At 47.0% G+C, this 8,005-nt stretch overlaps 1 non-coding gene across 1 annotated transcript; it reads right to left on the reverse strand.

Annotated features, from left to right (window-relative positions):
• Positions 1 to 6,116: 6,116 nt before the first annotated feature.
• On the reverse strand, positions 6,117 to 6,189 carry TRNAV-CAC. The gene has a single exon. It is a non-coding gene; the product is annotated as a tRNA-Val (tRNA).
• Between the last annotated feature and the right edge of the window lie 1,816 nt (positions 6,190 to 8,005).

An 8,005-nucleotide genomic window follows, 5' to 3' on the forward strand; every position in this document is an offset into this window, starting at 1 on the left:
GCAGCTGGGGTGGAAGCTGACAATCCATGGATAGTCGGGTCAGTACTGTGGGGAAGAACGCGCCAGTATCTGTTGGAAATTGACTCGGGAAGCTCTTGTTGGGAGCGTGTAGGATGGTGCATATTTAACGTCTCCAAAAGTCGAGGTGAGAAACTGTCACGAGTTGTCAGGGAAGGACAGCTGCTGGTTGTCCTCAGCACAGTGGTGAGCAGCTGAGAGTGTGGGCTCTGAGGTCACTAAAACATGGGTGCAAATCCTGAGTGCAGTGCTTCCTGGCTGTATGGTTCTGGGCAAATTATTTGGCCATTTCCAGCCTCCCATCCTCATCTGTAAAACAGGGTAAGACTGGTACCCGACCTAGGGGTTGCCGTCCGGATTAAATGAGGGCGCATGGAAACTACTTAGTACTGCGCACGGCGCGTGAATATGTCCTCAGTAAATGCTGGTTCTCTCTCATTAGTCCTCGCGGTGCGGAACACTGCTCCTCAGAGGCCGTTTGCACAGATGAGGATGGTCTGTTGAGCCATTGAACGTTTGCTCCCCACAGGAGGGTGATTAGTTCATAGAGTGCTCACGTTAACCAAGGGACTCAGCCGACGACGTCCTCCGGGCCGGCTCGTGCGGCGGAGCGACCTAGTTTGCTACATGTCACAGGCTCATTCTTTCCCTCAGTTATCTCATCAGCTCTGTGTCTCTGCACCTCTCCTGCACCCTGAGCTGGTGCGTGCGTGTGTGCGTGTGTGCGTGTGTGTGTCTGTTTTAATCTGTCCCTATCTACCTCGGCTTGTGCCACACTCTTTTCTAACTGTGCTTTCTGTTCTTCTCAAAGGGCACGTGGGCCTTGCCGCAGCTGTGGCCCTTCTTCAGTGTAAACGTGCTTTTTTCTCAAACAAGCAACTCGCTGAGAACTGCTTCAGCAGTCCTGCTTTGTTTCTTATTGAAAATGATGTTTTGATTTGAGGACTTAAGTAACTTTTTTTTTTTTATAGTATCTTTACATTGTAGAGTTTTGTAGCTTAAAATCTAGATGTAATGGATATATTTTCATGGAGAATATTTAAAAATGGCAGCACGTGTGTGCCTGTACCCCATGAACACATGCAGCAGTTTCTTTAAAAACATCCTTATAAGGGGACTGTTGGATGGGGTGTCAGAAGAGGTCTCAAGAGATTAATTTCTCAGGTCCCAGGATGTAGATGGGGTGCTCAGGGAGCCGGTCTCCGAATCGGGAGATATCCCTCATCTTGACCTGTTCATGTTAGTGCTTTTGGTGGCCAAACAGGATATGGAGTCACAATTTATTGAGACCTCCATGACGAGGTGAGCAGGGGAAGAAGAGGCTCGCAAACCGGAGTCGATGTTGTTGCTGGTCGGGAGGATCCCCGTCTGCCCCTCACGACCACGACGCCCGTCACGGAGATTGCTTTTACACCACCTGGATGTAGTGCTGTAAATGGAACCTGAAAGTATCATATTCAATCAAACCTCAGTCCCTGATTTTCAAGTGACACTCTTGCCTGCCTCCTACTCAATTCTGTCCCCTCCTACCAAGGCCCACAGCGTTGTGGGAAAAAAATTAAAAAAAAAAACAAAACAAAACCAAAACCAGAAAACCCCTAAACCTTTGTAGCTTTAGAAAACTTGTGGGTGGAGGAAAGAGAACCTGGGCAAAGCGGGAGGTCTGGCGGAGTGATGGAGGCCGCAGACACCCCAGGCAGGACCAGTGTCCCCTGCCCCCGGGTGTCTTCCTGTACATGGGCTGACATTTATTCGACCTCAATAAAAATGACTGCTTGAGATTTGCCTTAAAACATTGGAAGAAATAAATACCTTAAAATAGGTTGAGGGACCAGACGTTGATGATGTAAGGCATTTTAAAGAAAGTACCTGTCTCCGACTCTTAACAGGGAAGAATTAGCGTTTGAACGACAGACAGGAGGGAAAGTAGGTGATGCTGGCCTTGGAACTTTGGAGGAACTAAAGAGGCTCGAACGGGTTGCAAACTGGAAGCCAAGGGCTGAGTGAGGCAGCCTGGGGAGAGGACCCAAGGCTGACTGACCTCAGGCATCACAACCGGGTCCTGGCTGGCCTGGGCCCCAGCAAGGGAGGACACTGTGGCACTGCCTCTGTGACCATTCTTTCCTGTCCTTCCTCCCCCGGCCTAGGCCCTGCCCCCAGCACCAGCCAAGACCGTGAAGACTGTAATTCAGCCATGGCAGGGGCTCAAGGCTTCTCTAAGCCTGAGAAGGGTCTTCACTACTATGAAAAATGTTACTTCTCTAAGAAAATATGCCCCTCACAACAACAACACACAGGAACAACTTAAAATGAAAAGCTTAAACAAAGAAGAAAAAGCTTAAAATGAATTTTTGGAGCCGACCTTGCGTAAACGTTGGGGACAGCCTGTTTCTGGCAATAATGTACAAGAATGATGCCGCTTGGATTCCTCGTTGGTTCCTTGTGGTGCTTTTTCGGCTCCTCTGACAACCGGGATATGATAACAAGACCTCATATTTGTGTGTGTGTGTGTTTAAATTGTGGTAAAAAAATACATAATATAAAATTTAGCATCAGAACCATTTTTAAGTGTTCGGTTCGGCAGTATTAAGTACAGTCATAGTGTTGTGTAACCATCACCACCATCCACCTCCAGAACTTTTTCATCTTCCCGAACTGAAACTCTCTTCCCATCCAACACGAGCTCCCCATCCATTCTCCCTCCCACAGCCACTGGCACCCACCATTCTCCTTTCTGTCTCCACGAGCTTGACTTCTCTAGGTACCTCATATAAATGGAATCCTACAGTCTTCGTCCTTTCGTGTCTGGCTTATTTTACTTAGCATAATGCCCTCAGGGTTCATCGATGTGTAGCATGTGTTAGAATTCCCTTCCTTTTTAGGGCGGAATAGTATCCCATGGTATGGATGGGCCACATTGCACGTTTCTTTTCCCTCTGTCCTGGACAATTGGAGTTGCTTCCACCTTTTGGCTCTTGTGAATAATGCTGCCCTGCACATGGGCGTACAGACATCTCTGCTTTCAGTTCTTTTGGGTTATCCCCACAAGTGGAATTTCTGGATCAGGGGGTACTTCTAGGCTTATTTTATGAGGTGCCACCATACTGTTTGCCACAGCTGCGTGGCGTCTTGCTGTTTGCAAAATGTTTTTATATACATGCAGGATTCCTTCTGAGTCTTAGACCAACCCTGTGAGTGGGCGGCAGTCATTGTCCTCATTTTACAGATAAGGAAGTGGAGGTTCAGGAGGTTAAATGACTCAGGTGAAAAGGTTGCTAAGTGGTGGGTGGAGATCAAAGAGTCATCTGACTCCTAATTAGGTGCTCTCTCTCCCATGTCATGCTGCCACATGGTTAGTGCAGTCAGTGGAAATGGAGAATACTGATGGATTAAAAAAAAAAATACCCCTGTGAATGTGTCCTCATCGTACGGTAAGGAGACTGGCTTTGATTTGTAATAACTGCTGATTTCCATGGCGTAAATACTCCTACCTGGAACGATCTCGAGCTACCTATGGTTTAACGACCTACTGCAAAATTCTTGAATTAGGCTCTTATGGGCAGGTACAAGGTGATAGGAGCACACCGCAGAAGGAAGCAGAGTCAGGAGATCTGCGTTTAGTTCCAGCTCTGTCATTTAGGGACTGTGGGATCTTGGTCTTATCTTCTCTACGTCTTGATTACCTCGTTTATTAAATGGAGATAATTATACCCGCTTACATCGCAAACCTGTTTCAAGTCCTGAATGAGATAAATATGTGTGGTAAGGCCTTATACAAATAGAAGGCATTATTGTGTGACAAAGATTACAGCTTTCAAAATATTCCTTTCTCATAAATGCGGTCCTCAAAGCCTGCTGTCATCTTTGGGGAAGGGTTCCCATAGAAGTCAGGCGTAGTCAGCCTTGACACTGAAAGCATCAACTCAAAACCCGATGTTTCATAGTATATATATATATATATATTTGGCCCTATTCGGGTGTGTGTTGTTTTCATTCTCAGTGTTTAAGTACCTTAAGACTTTAAAAAAAAAAATTATAAAAGTAACATGTCATCTTAGAGGATTTGGAAAATATGGAAGAGTATAAGGAAGATGGTAAGAATCGATTAGTTAGCTGGATAGGTGCCGGGTAACGGCCCCTCTACGGGATGGGGAGACCTGGGAGAGGACGCAGAGGTCCCCTGAGCGGGAGGACCTGTGAGAGTGGGGTGGGGCTGTAGTTACCTGCTAATCGGTAGGAAAGTATTTCAACATTCCACCATCTGGTCTGATCCAACCACTGTGCACACTGTGTGTCGACTCTGACCTCAGGGCTGCTGTGGGTGTCTGACTTTCTTCAGGATGTCATTGTCGGGGTTATTGTCACCATCTTTACCCTCATCGCCACCTCTAAGCATAACAGTGGGACAGAACCTGGTGTGAACGGGAGACCCTGCTAATTACACATGTGGAAGGAAGGTGGTAAAAAATACTCATATCCAAGGGTGGCTGAGTCTTCCTGATTAGAGCAGCACATGGGAACTTAGCTTCTCAATCACTTCATGGCATAAAATAAATACCGGACTGAATGTTTGTGTCTCCCCAAAATTCATATGTTGAAACCTAATCCCCAAAGTGATGGTGTTAGGAGGTAGGGCCTTTGACAGGTGATGAAGTCATGGGGGTGGATCCCTCACGAGTAGGATCAGTGCCCTTATAGAAGGGACCCCACAGAGCTCCCTCGCTTCTTCTACCCTGTGAGGACACAGCCAGAAGATGGCCCTCAGTGAAGCAGGAAGTGGAACCTTATTGGATGCCAAATCTGCTGGCACCTTGATCTTGGACTTCCAGGCTCCAGAGCTGTGAGAAATGTTGTTTCAAAGCCACCCCGTGTACAGTATTCTGTTAGGCAGCCGGAACAGACTAAAACGCTTGCAGGCACAGCCCTGCCTTCCGCCCAGCTGCTCACCAAAAACATCAAGCTAATCTCTTTAGAACGTAGTGCTCAGTCAACTCATCCTTTGGATTAGAAGGTGAAGTCTTTCTAACTCAAATGGAGATCGGACAGGCCGGCCGCCTCATCTCGCGGGCCATGAAGCCGAGGCACTTTGAGATTAAATGGCCTGCCCGAGGTCCCACAGTTACCCTTGGCCACATCCAGAGCTCAGGAGCCGTGGCTGGGCCTCTTTCCTGGTGTCCTCCTTTCCCTAATGATGGAAGCGGCCAGCATTTGAGGTGCTGTACCATCACCGCCAGCGTGACGATGGTTACCAAGAAGGCACCGTGCCTCTTAGCGTTTTCCCGCCGTATCTTTGTCTCCGTAACTCCCTCTGCAGGCGTTGTAAAATGACCTGCTGAGGGTGCATGTGGCTCCACAGAGAATTCGGAGCCGTGAGCAGCGGGTGCCCTGGGCTAAGGCCTGTGTCGAGTCTTCCCCACCCCCCAGCGGAGCAGGCCGCGTACACAGGCAGCGCCTAGCTCGTATGCGGCACCTGCGAGTTTCACGGGTGTTTGTTGAGTAAATGAATGAACAGTGAAATAAATGGTGCACAGGCTTCGATTAGAATAATTAAGTTCAAATCCTAACTGTGTCACTTCTGAGCTGAGAGACCTTGAGCAAATTACATAATTTTTCCGAATTTCTGTTTTCTCGTATTGAAGGAGGAATAACACTATCTTTCCTACTTTTCCAGCTTGTTATGAGATTTTGTTGCAAAAAAAAAAAAAGGTATATAAAGCATGCTACATATTATAGGTGCTAAATAAAGGGGCGCCGACTTGATTTTTTTCAATAAATAGGTGCTAGACCTCATTGTGTGATTTCAGCTTCATTGAAAAGCTCTCTGCCTGGTCCCTCGAGGAATAATATCATTAGAGATTCATTCCTTTGGCTTAAGAGATTTTCTCAAGTGTAAGAAATTAAGCAATAATAGTCATTTATAGGTCATTATTAAAGGGTTTATTTCTTTTTTCTTTTTTTTTATTTATTATTATTTATGCCTACAGCACTGTCTTTCTAGGTGGTCTCCCATCCAAGTACTAACCAGGCCCGACCCTGTTTAGCTCCCAAGATCAGACATCGGGCTTGTTCAGGGTGGCATGGCCATAGACCATGGACCATGGCTCCACTGGGGCGCGAACCCAGAACCTTCTGCGTGTGAAGCAGATGTGCTAACCACTACACTATGGAACCATGACCTTAAAGGGTTTATATTTTGTTAGAATGAGCTTAGAGAAAGAGGTGAGAAAGAGATCTTGACAACCGCAATGGTTGGACAGGAATAAAGTAGTCATGTTGATTGTGCCAAAGAGGAAAGCCAGCCAGAACCTTAGCATTCATTCCTTCTTGCATTCATTCAACAACAGTTTTGAAACCCTACTATATAAAAAATACTATGAGGGCCTGAAATGTTCTATCTCCGTGGCCGCCGATGCCCACACTCTGTGATCTCGATGGTCCCTGTGGAAGCCCCGATCAAGAAGAACGTGATTGGTCTTCCAGCTGGGGAATGGTTGGTAAACTCCTGTGTGTGGCTGATGCTCTACCAGCGGGAGCTCCGGTGGCAAATGAGACATGGGGTCCTCCCGCGTCCTTCAGACATGCTAGGCTCAGTCCAACCTCTGTGTCCTGCTCACATAGCATCTCCTGCTCTCATTGCTTCCCCGGCCATTCTCCAGGGCTCCTTTGAAGTCCGATCTCCTCCATCCCACCTCCCCAGACGTACGTACACAGCCCGCTCAGGGCTTCTCTGCCTCTCTTCTTCCAGTCTCAGAATCACACTGTGGAGGGTCAGTTGTTCCAATTTTTTTTCCTTTGTGACAGTTTATCTGATGCAACCAAAAACTCTTTGAGAGCAGGGGGCATTCTGGCGGATGTGGTTCTTCCCATGTCTCCCATGATACCTTCCATGCCGAATAATAGACAGTTTGTCTAGTTTGGTTTTAAAAATCCCAAGTAATGAAGTTATCTACATGGTTTCTTAGGCAGCTTGCTTTTCTACACGTTTTCATGACCGATAGGCTCTTCAGAACGTCCTGCTCATATTTTCTTGATCCGGATTTTGTCTCTCTAAATTGTTACCACCTTTCCACGTGTGGATTGCTCAATTTGCGGAAAAGGCGAGGTGAACATTTTGTCTGTGGGGCTTTGCCATGCTTCCCCCCTCAGACTGTTGGCAGGCTCTTTCTCTTGGCCACCATTGGGACTGTGCTCAGAGAAAGCAAACTAATTATCAGGCTACAAAAAAGAGTCTCCTTCAGTAGGATGGCCCAAAGCTAAATATCAACGATACTGGATTAAGACATCCTCTGTTAGTTGGGTAGCCAGGGTTGGCCGTGTCCTGTGGTATCCTCTGAAATACTACTATTTCTGTTATTTTCCTTTGGGAGGATCCCCCCTCAAACATGGCTTGTCACAGTCTTGAGATCACTCATGGAAGCAGTGTCTAGTTGGCTTTTTTTATCTTTTCTCTCGCAAATCAGGCCTTCAGGGGTTTTATGTCTTTTTTTCCCACATGCCAGGGTGTCTAAAACCTAACGCTGGTCCCTTGGCTGTAATTGTCCACCACATTAGTTTTCTTCAGAAGATGTGACATCTGCAGATCTGAAGACATGGTGAGAATCTCCTGGGCGTGTCCACTAGTATTTCCGGATGTTCTTTCCCTCAGAATTTAACAAACTCTTTGTCTCCGTGTCCCAGATTCATCAACTCTGAGGTAAAGGTTTTCCTTGCTCTTGGTACCTGGGCCAAAGCTTCTGAGCGAAAAAATGTGCCATTTCCCTTTTGCCAGCACCTGCTTTCTCGAATGTACTAGAATTCCCGAGGACGTTGCCAGGGCTGGCACTGGGGGGAAGGTGTGGAGGTGCTTCTGAAAAGAATAATGATGGCTACCAATGTTTTAGTATCTGCTCAGCACTAGACACTTGACCATTCACAGGTCATTTAGTCCATTTACAGCCCTGTGAGTTAAGTGCTATTTGACAGTTGTGGAGAACTGCCTGCCCCCGCC

The sequence above is a fragment of the Pteropus alecto genome, unplaced genomic scaffold, assembly GCF_000325575.1.
Source record: "Pteropus alecto unplaced genomic scaffold, ASM32557v1 scaffold11, whole genome shotgun sequence".
NCBI lineage: Eukaryota > Metazoa > Chordata > Mammalia > Chiroptera > Pteropodidae > Pteropus > Pteropus alecto.